Here is a 16930-nt window from a genome sequence, read left to right on the forward strand (position 1 = left end):
AATTAGTAGTGGATTTAATAAAGCAGTCCACTTTAAAAGCTTTTATAAGAGAAGTCGCTTTAATTAATTGATTAATTAGTTATACTGTCGTCTTTTAAAAAGACTCTGAGTTACCTCAATTACTTTAAACTGGAAAGTGTATTTAATTTGTTTACATTTGATTTATACTGTACAAGTTTATTTAGGATTTCGATGTGGTTTCCTTGATATGGTCTCTCATATCTTCATCAACAATTAATAATATATTAATTGAAAATATTTTATTTATGTTCGGGGGAACACAAAGTTGAAAATAGTTTGTCCTTAAACCTGCTTTTTCTTAGTACTATTTGTTTTCTTTGATTTTATTGAGAAAGAGAATTTATTATGGGGAAAACAAAATAATTGACTAGGTCAATATGTTTTAAGACACATTATTGTTGAACCGTAACTAAAATGACGTTCCAAAGATTTGAGTCAAAATGAAAGACAACATAGGTTGTGGATTAGAAGCCGATGTCCAAAATCTCCCAATAACAATAGAACCGTCGATTAATCAAGTGCGCTATGAGAGAATACTAGGGATTTGTTATCCATAAACAAGCTTTTCTGGTCAATGCTTTTGTTTTTGCGGTGTTTGTGTTTTTGTCAATTGTTATTGGTTTTGTTTGCTTTTAGATATATTAATATTAGGCATTTGGTGTTATTTTGTGTTTTGTTGGTGTCTGATAGTGTTTTATTTTGTAGGAGTAGTATTTTGTTTGTATGTGCGACGTGACTCTAAACCGCTTCTCACGAACATTTGCTCATTGTTTGCCGCCTTGAGCATTAATATCTTTCTCCAAAAAGTGGTACTTCCTCCGTTCTTTGTTAATTAGGTCATTATTTCATTTCGGAAAATTTTAAGATAATTGAGGCATTTCTATTTTTGACAGAATGTAATACCATCGTACTAAATAACAAAAAACGAATGCGTATTTATCTTGTAGACTGCAAATTTAAGAATCTAGTAAGAGCATACTCATTGGTGCTCTTAGCTAAGAGCTGGCGCCGTGACGTCGGCACGACGGGTACCCTGCTCACCACTGTGCTCTTGCCAACGGCACGACTCTGCTCTTAGTTAAGAGCACCGCCGTGCCAACGGCAAGAGCACGAGCAGCGATGTGGCATGCTTTGATTGGCCGTTGGTTTATCATATATTTATTTGCTTTTTAATTCAAAAAAATATGAAAAATTCAGATTTAATAAAAAAAATATTTTTCCACTTCCCAATAAAATATATCCATTTCTTCCACACTTTTAATTTATTTTTTCATTATTTTTATCCAAAAATTCACACTTTCATCGGTAAATACCTCCATTTCAACACAAAAAATAACACTACACCAAACAACTCTCTCATCCTCAATTTTTAGGATTTTAATTATATAATTTTTAAATTTTTAGTAATTTGTAATACTATTTCAAGTATTTTTAATGCACTTTAATATTGTGGAAATGTTTTTAGTAATTGAAGTATTTAAATTGAATAATAGAATGTTGGGATCCTTGAGCATGTTCATACGAAAAAGCATAGATATTGGCATTGTGCTTTTGGAAAGAGCAGGAAGTCAAAGTGGATCCAGGCCTACGTCCATGCTCTTGCTAAAGAACATGGATATGAACGCTCTAAGGTATCTTAAATTATGCAGATAACTAATAAGAATAATTACTACTACTACATAATTGATAAACAGAAAAATAGTTGGTATTTTGTACTGCGTTATTGCAGAAAATATTTTTTGAACCAATTTCTCTCTATTAATACAATAAGCTTATTAGCTTGCAAACTACCACCCAAGAGATGCCGGATGTCTCTCTCATTCCACGTTCAACTTTTGTAGGAAAATAATCATAATTCAGACTTGATTATTCTTTAGATTAACAACACGATAAAAGACAACTTAATTAGTGGAGTGAATGAATTCAACACCACGAGATCACTTGAGACTCTTAACAGAATTTTCATTTTCATTTTTTTTTTTTGTAAAATTCGATACCCACAATGCATGCACACTCACAAATAGTGATAACATATTAATAAAAAAAAAATATACTCCTATGTGTTAAGAAATGAATGTGTTATGCGTGTTCGAAAACTATTTGGTTGATGTTCAAAAATCAACATTCCTCATTCGCTCACACTCATTCTTCCACTTTAGCAATTAAGTCAACATTCAAATCGAGAGAGCGACTTTGGCTCCACATGCCTCAATTTATCCTCCAATAATATACATGCACAACAGCACAGGCAATGCCACATCCGAGTGAGGGATTGACCAAATTTCTCGGTGATTTATGACGATCCAATAAATTTAACCTTTGGAGCTATCGTCAATTCCATAGTGCTGCATCTCAATCCATCTTTCAGAGTTGGAGTTCACTTTCATTCTTTGTCGGTTAATCATTGCCAAATGCCAACTACTATCAGACTTGTGCTTACCTTCCGATGCCAATTACCATCAATTTTCTTTACTTTAATTGATTTCATGAGTTTGATTTCTCAGATCTGTTATTAAGCACTCAATAAAATCCTCCAACAATCAGTGGTGAACCATAACTCAGTCGAGAAGGTTATCTCTCTTGATTTACTCACTTTTTCTTCTCATCTTTCTTAATTGATTTCATGAGTTTGATTTCTCAGATCCGTTACTAAGCACTCAATCAAATCCCTCAACAATCAGTGGTGAACCATAACTCAATCGAGGAGGCTATCTCTCTTGATTTATTCACTTTTTCTTCTCATCTTTCTTACCTTACTAATTTTTCACTAAAATTCATATCGTCTACAATTAAAACTATTTTTTTTGGTTAAGGACGAGTCACTTAAGTAAATTTTATCAAAAGTAAATTTACACTAATAAAACATGTTTATACACTAGCTTTTTTTTTGTGATGCACAAATGCATATTTCTTAGAACCTCTAGTGGAAAGCAAAACCGTTGATGAAATTAAAGAAAGTGGAAACACATAAAAGGCAAAAACATTGTGACGATGGTGAAGCTAAAGTCTCCGATTAATAAATTACATCATCACACGTGACGTGTTGGAGTGACGTCATCGGAGAATTGCGTGAAATGGAGAAATTCGAGATTAAAGTTATGCGGCTGTGATGCAATATTTAGATCCATGATTTAAGCCTTAAAAAAGTACAGTATATCATTAAAACAGTTTTATTGCATTTGTTAATTATTTTCATCCTTGAAAGTTTGTCTATTTTTTTATTTTTATCCGTCCCATAAAATTTGTTCCATTTTAATTTTGACCATTTTTTATATTGGACCACATATTCCACTAATTCATTCCTACTCACATTTTATTATAAAACTAATATATAAAAGTATGATTCACATTCTACTAACTTTTTCAACTTATTTTTTATTATAATTCTTAAAACTCGTGCTTGGATAAAAGAGAGACAATATTTGAGGAATGGAGGGAGTATTTTTTATTCTTTGTCTCATATTTTACCAATTAAACACTAAAATACATGTCGTCCCAAAAGTTTCTATTTTTATGAAACAGATGAAGTATCTTTTTTCCTTTCAGTCTGATCCTAGTTCTAATTTTTTTAACAGTGCGGTGCGGTTACTACAGTGGCTCAACATCTTAAAAAGTTGAGAACAAATTATGGAATACTGGAAAAAAAATCATGTATGTACAAACATAAAAACCCCGATAAAAAGTGATAAGAATCTTTGGTTCTAAATCGAAACGATGAATATTCTTAGGTTCCAGTTTTCCAGGATTCGGAAAACCTAGGACATCACTATATAAGGCCACATTATTATACAGTTTATTAGTATTATTATAAGTGAAATGATGGTTTGATTTTAATAAAAAGGTAGTATAATATTTATATAAATTATATTTTTTAAGTAAATTAAATATTTTATAAAATTATTAATAAATGAATCATCGATCGTGACTCAAATTATTGAAATGGGAAAGGGGAGAATTAGAATAAATTCTTGGGCATCGAGTTAAAAGTCGCGCTGTATATTTGAGTCCATCTGTCCACACACAAATTTCTTATTCATTTATGACCAAACATTTCGAGTATGGTATCTACCAAATGAATGTCTCATTTATCATGTCCAATTTGTTTTCTCGTACGTACAACATAAGTGGTCACTTAATATTGACAAAGTTGTCAATAAAATTACAGAATCAAAATTTGTTAAAAATCGTTATGTGCATATATAACTAATTCATCAAAGGTTCAAAGCAAAGCAAATCAAATTCGATTTGCATTATCTTAATGTAGTTTGGTTTGATTACTAAAGAATCCCTTAAAATTATTCCTGCTAACGTAAAAATTATTTTAGCTCACTATTAATAATATAAACTCTACTCTTCACTATTTTACTTCAACTATGAGTACTTTTTTTTTCTCCATTTCTCTTATCTTATTAATTAATCAAATGGCCAAGGAATCGATCCTGTCTTTGGATATGGAGCAGCTTTAAATTCTTGGGCCAGTTGTCCCACCCATTGAAGTGCCTATAAATGAGCGCGGAGAATAGTTACTGGGTCCGCCGATGGATTTCTTTGGTAATTAAAAAAAAATATGTGTTCTTTTAAGAGTATATATATATATATTAAGAGACGGTGGAAATGTATGGTAAACTTTTATGGAACTATATATTGGGCCAAGCTTAATGGATTGTCCTAATTCGTGAGTAAATAAGGGTTGATTTTAACGAAACCAAACATGTGACCCAAGTGGCAAATGTTGAATAAGCCATTTCCTCGAAAAAGATAAAGTTTAATTTTCTAATCTCCTATCAGTACAAAATTATTTTAATTGAATATAATAAATAATTAAAGATCTGAACTGTCAGAAAATAAACAACTCAAATTTTATTGTGCAAACAAATCATAAGGTAATTATCATCTCAAATTTTAGAATATAGTACTAATATAAATTTTAGCATAACAATTGAATATTTCGTGACACACGATTTGGATACTGTCTCTGTAATCCAGTTGAATAAGTCAAGTCTTGACAAAGAGGAGAGGGAGAGATCCAGCAAGACACAACACGAGGCAAACGAGCAGTGTAAAATGGTAAATCTAATACTATAATCATAAATAAATCTTTGAAAATAAATGGCAAAGTAATGTCTCGGAAATAGATAGGGTACTTTGACATAAATCATAGTGAAATTTAATTTATAAATTATTGAAATTGTTTGGGCCAGCAACCCAATATAATTGCAAAAATAATGTTTAGGGAAAATAAATGTTACTTAGAAAGAGAAGTGTAGTAAATTTGTGGATTGTAATGCGATAGTTATAATGTAGGATCTTACTTATTTTTATATAGCGTCAGATTCTAAAGAAGAATGGTTTGATGATATTTTTCTTTGATCCAATATTTGATTGTTTCATTGTTCTAGTGTTTTAATTATGTAATGAAAATATCTCAATCGCAGAGTAATTTTTTAAAAAATTCAACATTTTAATTTTGGCTTTAAAATGTTTCACCAAACAATTTTGGGACTTGTCTTTGGAGTATTTCAATGTATCCTTCAAGCTCAAGCTCCTGACGCAATTTGGTCCAGAACTTTTTTTTACAAAAAATTTTAAGTCAAAATTAAAACATTAGATATGGTTTTGCAATTACCCTAAGATTGGGACATTTTTGTAGAAAGTAGTGGATCATAATTGATAATTTAACCTTTTTCTCCATGGGTTTGAGTTGATAAAAGATGAAGGTTATAAAGTCAAAATAAATCATTTTCATGTCACATTTAACTATAATCAGCTTAATTTAAACTCAATCTATATAAAGAGAGAGTTGGCTGATTATGCCCAATATATATAGAGAGATTGTATGATATTAGCCCAAAGAGGAACACGATTTAGTAAGATTTAGAAAAGCCCAGCAATTTCCATAAAAAATAAAAGCCTAACAATTTCCATGATGCAATCTTTAATGCTAGTAGGCTTGAATAAGATCTTTAATGCTAGTGGCAAATAAATATAACTTCTAAGTAATAACCATAATTATTTTTTATTTTAATGTTCAAGCAGCTCAAGATAAATTTGTCAAACAAAAAAACATAATTATGTTTTCAAATATTCGACCTATTAAAGTCAAACACACAAGGTGTATGGTCGATACAAAGGAAGGACTGTCTATGATTGTTAGTTTTTGTCATCCAAATCATATAAAGAATGTATCTTCTCATTGAATTCATGGAAAGCCATAATCTTTATTTTGGGTGAGCACTTAATACATTTGTGTACATGTGTTATAATTTTATCGAAAGAAAAATGCTAGACAGTCATACGACGAGCAAAGGTTTGTGACAAGTGGTCAAAAGTTATACCTCAAAAAATCCAAGCATAAAACAATAACAAAACACCAACCAAACAGCAAACAGTAAACAACGACAACAACAATCAAATTTAGAGCTCCTGACACCTGAAACACAAGGGGCCGGCCGGAACAAACATGGAATCAATCTTTACTCTGATTTCGGACATCGCTCACTTGATTTATCGACAAAACTCCAACCAAACAACAAAGAGTAAACAACGACAACAACAATCAAATTTAGAGCTCCTGACACCTGAAACACAAGGGGCCGGCCGGAACAAACATGGAATCAATCTTTACTCTGATTTCGGACATCGTCACTTGATTTATCGACAGTGATTTGGCACCATTTTATGATTCACGTTCTAATTGTCTAATAATTTTTTTAGTATAGTGGATAAAATTACATGTATGTTAACGTGCACTAATACGTAAATCCCACATAATAAGTAAATCACATTTTAAAAGATATAAAAATTTAATGAACTCAAAATCAGTTACATTTATGTTATGGGCATATCTTATTTTAAATCAGCTAAATTAATTAATCTTATCGATTTATAATTTCACCAAATTCCGTCATATTTCATTTTAGTTTTCCAAAAAATAATAATAATAAGATCAATATTAGTTAATAAATATTGTTATAGCTAGCGTTTCGATAATTGTAAAATCATCTAATAATTACACATACAAACTACAATTAAAAAATAGCTTTATAGTATAATTTAACCCTCCCATTTAGATTATTTAAAATAAATTTATGAGAAATTCAAAACGTTTACGTGAAAATAATAAAAAAAAAAAAAACTATCTGTAAGCCAAGCTCACCCTAGACCTTTCTACTTATCATCGTGATCAATTTCGGTGACTTAATTTATAAAAGCATACTACTACTATTAATCTAAAGCAAAATTAAATTAATTCATAAACTTAATTAAGTAAAATTATTAAGGAATCTCTGTAACTGTCATCGTGATCGATTTCGGTGACTTAGAGCACTCCCAATGGAGTTCCCTTATTTCTCCCTTATTTCTCCCTAACTCCTGCCACATCAGCGCCACATCAGCATCACATTTTATCCCCAGTTTTTAGCCAACCCCTACAATGGTTTCTCCCTTATTTCTCCCTTATTTCTCCCTAACTCAACATTTCATTTTTACATCATCACTAATTTAATTGTTTTATTTTTATATATAATAAAGCTAGCTTATTTAATTTATAAAGATAAATCAAATAAATAGTAATAAAGTTCGTTGTATTAAACACGGGTACACATTACAACGAAGAAAATTAAAAAAAAAAAAAGTACACGAATGGAAATAAAAAATCAAAAAAAAAATTCAAAGAAAAAAAAATTCAAGGGCGGTGGGCGCGGTTTCTATTTGCCCACAATTCTTCGATGATATCGTGTTGTAGTGCTTGATGGGCCTCCTTCTGGTGTATGTCCATGAACGCCTGGAACCGTTCATGTTCGTTGTGCGGTACACCCTGGCGGGCGGACTCGGTTGAGACACCGTGACTCGATGATGCAACACTTGGGTCGTTGGTGACGTCGAGGACGCCTTCGTGTTCATCTTCGATGATCATGTTATGCATGATGATGCACGCATACATGATATCGGCAATATCCCCCTGGTAGAAAAAGCGCGTCGGACCCTTTACCAGTGCAAATCGCGATTGGAGCACCCCAAATGCCCTCTCCACATCCTTGCGCGCAGACTCTTGCGCTCGGGCAAAATACCTTCTTCTATCTCCGAGTGGGCATCTGATCGTCTTCAGAAACACGGGCCATTGCGGATAGATGCCGTCAGCCAGGTAGTACCCCATGTTATGCACATTGCCATTGGCCGTGAATTCGATGGAGGGGCCTAATCCGTTGATCCGCTCGTTGAAAAGGGGCGAGGAATTGAGAACATTTAGGTCGTTGTTCGACCCGGCTATACCAAAATAAGCATGCCAAATCCAAAGCCGTTGGTCGGCAACGGCTTCAAGAATGATGGTGGGATGCGTACCTTTGTAGCCGGTAGTAAACTGGCCTCGCCACGCGGTTGGGCAGTTCTTCCACTGCCAGTGCATACAGTCGATGCTGCCGAGCATCCCCGGAAAGCCGTGGGTCCTCCAGTGCCAATCCAGTAGGAACTGGCAGTCAGCTGCGTCCGGCGAGCGAAGGTAGTGCTCCCCAAATATCTCTCGCACGCCCTGACAGAAATTCTTCAGGCACTCGTTGCCAGTCGTCTCGCCGCATTGCAGATACTCATCGAACATGTCGGCGGACCCTCCATATGCCAACTGCCGGATGGCAACAGTGCATTTCTGTAGGGGCGATAGTCCGGGCTTCCCTGCTGCGTCTCGCTGGAGCCGGAACTCGGGGTAACGCGCGGACAACGCATTAACAATGCGCAGGAAGAGGGAGCGGCGCATTCTGAACCGGCGACGAAATACATCTGCCGGATAACGTGGTTCCTCCGCGAAATAATCGGCGAACAGCCGATCGTGCGCACCAGTGTGGTTGCGAGGGATGTATCGGCGCCGCCGGCGGATTGGCCGTTGGGGGGGTGGCTGCTGCATTCGAGCGATCTCGCTTTGTATGCAGCGGGAGATATAGTTGTTGATTGGGTTGTTGGCGAAACCCGCTACATCCCATCCGGTGGGAGCGGGAGGTACCTCTTCTTCGGAAGAAGAATGTGATATTTCCTCGTCGGACTGAGCACGAGACGATGAATCAGAACTCATTTAATAAAGATGGAGAGAAAAAAGATTGAAAATTTGTGTGAATGAAGTTTGTGGGTGATGAATGGAGGAAGAGGATGAAATATTTATAGGGGTGGGATAAAATAGCCGTTCGGCCAAAAAAAAAAAAAAAAATTTTAAAAATCGCCGATTATCGCCGAGCGTCGCCCACAGTGGCCGGCGATCGCTCGGCGATAATCCGGCGATAAATCGCCACTCGGCGAAGCAACGGTAACATTATCGCCGAATTATCGCCGACTTCGCCACAATGGCCGGCGATAATTCGGCGATAATCGGCGATTTATCGCCGAGAATTCGCCACCTCCATTGGGAGTGCTCTTAGTTCTAAAAGCATCTTGTGTCGACCACACACTGGGAATCATAACAAATCAAAATAAAAACAAATCGATGTAAACAAAAAAAATATTTTTTTTTTTCAGTATACAAATATTGAAAGTTGAAAGTGACTCGGCAATAATGACAATTATTAAAGGGAAGCAGAATTAGTAAATTAATTAGCTCATTAATTAATTGTAATTAGTGGAAGCCGGCGTAAGCATCACATTCATACAGGACAGCTGGTACTTTTTCGTACGTACAACAGTTCTATAATAAAATACTTACAATAATACAATATTAGTACGGCTCATTTATTAAAGAGTTGGTTTATTTTCATTAAATCGAATTATAGATATGTAATTATGGAGTTGTGATAAATAGACATAAATTGCATGCGCATAATTGAATTTTTTTGGTACATTTCATTTAAATTCGGTTCATAAGTATTTACTAGTACTCTTTTTGTCTCTATCATAGTTGAGATTTTCTTTTAGCTATATATATATATATATATATATATATTTATTTATTGTACTATTCTAATTCTTATAGCACCCTAATTCAAAATCAAGACTAAATCTCCACCCTTGGATTTTAAAATAAGTGGATGAGATTAAAGCTCACAAAATCTCAATAAATAGTAGACAAAATATCAACAAAAGGGTAATATCGTCATTATGTTATCATATGATAATTTTCGTTAGTGTTTTTTTATATCAACATTGTGTATTACAAATATCAACAATATGACATTAGAATATCAATACAAGGACAAGAAAATATCAACACATTTTTATTGAGATTGGACATGCATAATATTGAGATTTTGCCTACAATATATTGAGATTTTTTGTTGCATTTGTTGAAAATGACTGCTTATCAACATGTACGAAAATTGAAATATAATTTATCAAATTTCATCACCCGAACATCGTCGGAACATATGCAATTGAGATCTCGTTGGAATCCTTATTAAATTATCTTTAATTTGATATATTTTTTGCGAAAAAATAATTTAAATTGAGATAGCTACGTAAATTTAAAGATTTGAGATGATTTTGAGGAGAGAGAAAGTAGTTAGTTATAATTACTACATATAGCATTTGACATTAATACCCTTTTAATTTAATTAATAATTATTTAAATTTAAAATATATTACAATTGACATTATATTAACCACAAGATCTTCTAATCTAATGATTGAAAATTGATCTCAATTTGGGATTGGTAATTAGTTAGCAATTGATTACGTCCATATATATATATATATACATAGGAATGAATGTTTAGTTTATTGGTAAGAGAAAATGAAGGAGTATGAAAAATCAAGCCTATTGTGAAGATGGAATAAACTAGAAAAAAAATAAAATAAACAATTAAAAAAATAATGTAAAGTATTAGAAACAATAAAGTAAGAATAATTACAAATTATTTTTGCCATAAAGTAAATGACTAATTTATAATAGGACAACAGAAAACGATAATTATATCAAATTGAATTAACGTACTGTACAGATTTATTCGCCTGCGATATGATGATTTAAAAAAATTAACTTTCTACTAATCAAGATGTATACTTGTCTAGATTAAATCATTTTAAAATTGAAAGAACCGAAGTGGCTTTTGAATTATTCAAATGTAAGAATTATTTTTAGTCTATTCAATAGTTAAAATTTATGATGGATGTATCATGATCGATGGAATAGAAATTCAGTAAGAACAATTCTCATTAGAAAAAGTATAAATATTTAACGGAAATAAAACAGTTCTAATAATTCACTTAATTTTAATTAGTTGGGAGAATAGTTTCTACCCAATCTTATGGCTTTATGTGACTAATTCAAACAGTCGAATCATATAAACACTCAATCGAATTGCCGAATGATCAAAACATGCTTACACGCCTTGGATTCGTACTATCTAGTAATCGAGTAATACAATTATGTAGTATCATAAAATAATTTTATTTTTCACATTTATAAGAGATGACAGAACACTGGTTTTAATTTACAATTGATAAAATAAGAGAAAGTATACGCTCTTGATTGAGCACCGGTTTTAATTTACAATTGATAAAATAAGAGACAATAGAAAGAAAATAATAATTGAAGTATTGTTAGTGGAGGATGAGTCTCACCTTGTTAGAGAGAAATGGTTTAGAAAATTAGAAAATGCATACTCTTATGGGACAAATTAAAAAGGAAAGAGTACATACCCCTATGGGACAGTGGGAGTATTAATTATAGAAAAAACATTGCATCAATTGTGTTTCATTGTCAAACGTTTACCGTTATATTTATAGCATTCACACGTTTGCGTTCTTTGGCGTGATTACAGGTGCCCTGCGAGGCAGAGCACACGCGGCCCTCGCGCATGTGTGTGTTTGAGCGTGAGTTGTACCGTTCATATCAATTTATACATATTCACACGTCAACGACAATAATATCCACAATGATAACGGAAATTTTCGTGACTATAACCATTTTTTAGCATGATTTTCATTGTGGTTTAAAGGCGTGCTAGTTCACGTCATGCATGCATGCGTCATTTTGCATAATATGATTATCGCTAATTGAATAGGCAGCATCCTTTACTGGGCAGACGAAAACGCAGTTGACTCATCAATAGCAAGCGACCCCTGAATCAAGGAGCTCGCCTTGAATCGACACGTGATAAAGACCAACAAGGTCCGACTCCAACATTATTTAGTTGAAATCATGTATTTTATTTTAATAATGTATTTTTTATTTATTTCAATTAAGCCTATATTTTGACGTTTTAATGATATTTAGTAGTAGTAACAACTATATTTTATTTTATTTGTAAATTAATATAATTGGACGCTGGTAATCGGTATCTTAATATTCAATGACGATCTCTATTTTATTTAAAGAGGCAAAATGTATTAATAGTGAAAATGATTAATAATTTTTGGGACATTGGTGTCTAATATTAAAAAAAATTCAAAAATTTATTTTACCATGATCTTTGAACTTGGCATATAATATCACGAATTTAAATAGCCGTAATCAGATTCTGACGCTAGTAGACAAAATTAATCAATTGGAGTACTATTTAAGTTCGTGATATTATATGTCAAGTCTAAAGTTTATGAGAAAAATAAATTTTCATAATTTTTTTTGGGGATGTGATCAAATTCATATAGTATACACCTATGAAAATAAACAACGATGCAGTCGATCAAATAAGCAGTCCATGGATGAATTTAAATACATTGGCTATGGAATTATTTATTTATTTAATGGTATCTAGTATCTACGATGATTATTCCATACACTACACTACTAATATATTTTATTTAAATATAAAAATAAGAATTATATTACTCCCTCCGTCTCATAGATGCCACACTTTCTTTTTTAGTTTGTCCTATAAAAAATATCACATTTTTCATTTTTGGAAAAAGTTTTTTCTCATATTAATATAAAAATTATATTTTTCTCTCCATTTAACACACAAAACAAAACCTCCTAAAATCTCGTGTCATCCCACAAGTGTGACATCTTTTGTGGGACGAAGGGAGTATAACTTTAATAATTTATTTTTATTTCTTAAAAATCGAGCAACCAAAAGATAAAACGATTATTGGTAGATTGACTGAGGCCTGAGGGAGACTATTAAAATGTAAATGACACATCATAAAGTAAAAGTGTATAATTAAGCAGCTGTTTTTTTGTCAATTTATATGCCCAACAGAATATTTTGTCACGGCCTATTTCAGATAGATTTGAATCCATTTTAGGTGGAATCTCGTGAGCATAAAGCTGTAGAATTTTATTTTATTTTCCAATATAAACAGAGGCTGACAAAATATGCATAAACGAGAAATACGCGTTCGAGAAAACTGAAACTTAAATATTTCAGCCGTTTTTCAGCTACAAATTTTATTTAATTTTAAATTGGCAATTGCTGCTCTTAAGGTTGAATAATTTAATATGTAGAATTATATTCATTTTAAATAAAATTGCTGCTCTTAAGGTTGAGATATTTTCTGTGAAGAAAAACTATTTGAATTTATGTTTGTATTTTTGAATATAAAGTTCAAATGCATAAATATTTAATCTCGAGTCTCAAGTGATCTTAACATGATAAAATTAATGTTAAATAATTTTGAATCAATTCAGTATTGGATAATCTCATGATAAATTAATATTGTATGACCGAACATTTATATGTAATATTGTAATGGATGTGGATGGCGAAGGATGAGATCATGAGATAAGTCTCATGATAAATTAATATTGTGTGACCGAACATTTATATGTAATATTGTAATGGATGTGGATTGCGAAGGATGAGATCATGAGATAGGTCTCGTGATAAATTAATATTGTAACGAATGTGAAGGATGAGATAGGTCTTGAGATTTTGAATTTTTTTATAGATTCAAGCCATTATGTTCAAAATTTTGATAGATTCGTATCATTTAATACAAATACTCCTAACATTTAAGTAAAATGTTACAATATATTTTTGACCACATATATGCTAATATAAGCTCATTTCGATTTTTGACTAATTTTAGTACTACTCGAAATAAATTACTACTAGTATATAAACTAACGGCCGTAACGATAGATTAACGACAAAATCATTCTTAAGAAAATAGTAAGAAGCAATTGATTAACAACAACTTTTTAATCATTTTTCATCGCTGGTAGCCACTGGCATTTATTTTAGAATATAATTATATAATGGAGTATAAAAGTGAGATAAATTTACACAACGTAATAACTAATTTAAAATAAATTAATATACCATATATTTATCTTTTCACAATAATTATTTGCAATTTAGGAAGAACTAATTTGTGCATTTACCATGTATATTTTAAACCAACTATGTATTTGAAGGAGTAATACTACTAGTATATAACTTAAATTAGTACTCCTCTGTTAGTAATATTAAAACTTAAATTAGTAAATTTGAGATTTTTTAGGGGCCGGGGTGAAATTAATAATTCTTGAATTAGTATCTAAACTAGTACTTTTACGAAATCGAATGAAAATTGAAAAGAAAATGACGAAAAGTCGAATAACAACAAAAATCTTGAAAAGTTAATTGAATAAATGTCAAACTTACTAATAAAGTTTGATACTTCAATATACAAATCAATTATAAAAATAAAAAAAACTACAACCTGAAATAAATAACACTGTCTTTATAAAAAAGTAAAAAAGCTAAATTATGAATCACTACTTTTTTTGTTTAATTTAAATTTGAAGTGGGGCTCTAATATGTCATTATTGCGTGTTTTTTATTTCTTCGAATAATTGACATCAAAATTGATCTCACCTCATTAGTCATTATTGGAAAACCAATCAAATAACAACTGTTGGTCCAAAAAAATAGTAAAAATTAATACATTATCAAAAAGATAAAGATAATGAAATAATAAAATTATTTTTCATGAACTTCGATACTCCCTCCATTTCTTTATAGTTGAGTCATTTTTCTATTTTGAGAAATTCCCTCATAGTTGAGTCATTTCTATATATAATAATTTTTTCCTCTTTCTTAATTTACTCTCTCTTACTTTATTAACTTTTTACTTTATTCTCTCTACTTTTTTATCTATTTATTTAACACACTTAACATTTATTTCTTAAACTCCGAAAATTTCCGCCTCGACTATGAGGGAATGGAGGGAGTATCAGTATTTATCTTTCTCTATTTATTTAATCAATTTCATTATTTTGATTTAGTTATATTAAAAAATGAATTTCAGTTTATTCTATTAAGATTCAATTTTAACAAAAATAGAATCCAATGGAGTATATCATTTAAATGTTAAGATATAATTATAGCTGTAATTAACAAGAGTAATGGAGAGTTGAATCTTTTCATAATTTTGTCTCAAGATTTATTCACTGTAACATGACAACATCCAATATTAAAATTCAAACAAATCTACATAAAATTTTCTAATTTCATAGATCAATCAATCAAGATCAGATTTTTCCATTCCCATAAACTACATTTTCATCACAATGCAATTCCTCTAAACTGAGAAGAAGAAAAAAAGGTAGAAAATCAGACATCTCATTGAGTTACCAGCAATCCGCCATTAAAACTCTGGCCTCAAGGATGTATTAATTAATCAGGCTACTAAAAAAGGCTTAAAACATGGAAAATGAAATAAAAAACTATTCCACTCCACCATAGCAAAAACAAAAAATCGAGGATCAATTTGGGGATTTTTTTTCAAACCCTAGTTTTGTGCAGCAGCGGCGCGAAGCCGTAGGAGGAAGACGATTCCTTGCAGGACAAGTTGTCGGAGCTGAATTCGGCGACAATGCTGATGAAATCCTCGAGGCTGAGGCCGCGGAAGCGCTCCTCGTCGTCGTCGAGGAGGCGGAGGATTTGGGAGAAGAAAGCGGGCTCGCAGAGGAGAACGAGGCCGCCGGCGGTTTGGAAGCCGAATTCCTCCTCCGCCTGGTCGAGGAGCGCGACGAAGACCGGGAAATTGAGGAATCGAGTCGGAATTACGAAGCGGCAGCGCTCCGGCCCGATGTAGACGGCGAGGGAGCCGGAGGGGGTGCGGCACTTGGGGGATTCGTCGGAATCGGAGGAGGAGGAGGAAGGGGAGCGGCGCGAGAGGCTTTTTGTCTTCCAGCGCTGCACGACCTGCCTCAGCCGCACGATTTGGGTGATCATGTTCACCTTCTTAATCGCGGCGGCCATTTTCACTGTAGAGAGAGAGAGAGAGAGAAGAGAGAGTGAAGAGGGAGAGAAGAATTGAAGGTGGAGAGTCCTAATTTACATTGAGTTGTGTTGACAGATGTGAAATGACTAATTACCCCTGTATAATAATTTACCATGTTACCCCTCAACCCTATCCGCACTAAAAGTAATTTACTCCGTGGATTAATTAATTTTTGTTTTATTTGATATTAATGATAAACAATTTACGTGAAACGAAAATAATTATTATTTTTAAATATAAAAGTAAATATTATCAATTTGGTTTACAAAACTTCAGTATATTTCTGAGAATCTTGATGTAAAGTGGAATGGATTAATTATAGTAGAATCGAAGTACCAGCATAAAACAAATTTATTAATAATATTTAATTAATACTTATAATATTTTAAAATTATGATTTTGGCATAAATTTAATAAAGCATACCTAAAGGATCAAAGTTGTCGGGACTCGGCTCGCCCAACAATGTGGTTTCGCCACTGCTGACTAAGTACGTGGCGTGCCAGGGTGATCGTTCGTTGATTTATAGCTAATTAATGTTGCAAAATGGGTTTTTTTAAATGGACATTATTTAAGTTGTTGCTACAAATAATATAGCAATACATGTGATCGTGATTACATTTTTTGATATATATAAGCATGCATTAGTTGAAAAATATATTGGCATGTTCATCCATTCATGAATTTGTTTATGTTAGATATTAGTATATTCTATTTTGGCGACAGGTAGTCATTTGTTTATCAAATAATGTTCATAAAATAGTAAATTACAGAAAAATCTCAACA

The 16930-nt window shown here is 32.4% G+C and overlaps 1 pseudogene; it reads right to left on the bottom strand.

Moving 5' to 3' along the window:
* Positions 1-15351: 15351 nt before the first annotated feature.
* Positions 15352-16179, bottom strand: LOC125193620 (protein SMALL AUXIN UP-REGULATED RNA 51 pseudogene; annotated as a pseudogene).
* Between the last annotated feature and the right edge of the window lie 751 nt (positions 16180-16930).

Source organism: Salvia hispanica, chromosome 4, assembly GCF_029641045.1.
Source record: "Salvia hispanica isolate PSC_SH4W2 chromosome 4, Shi_PSC_v1, whole genome shotgun sequence".
In the NCBI taxonomy this organism is placed as follows: Eukaryota; Viridiplantae; Streptophyta; class Magnoliopsida; order Lamiales; family Lamiaceae; genus Salvia; species Salvia hispanica.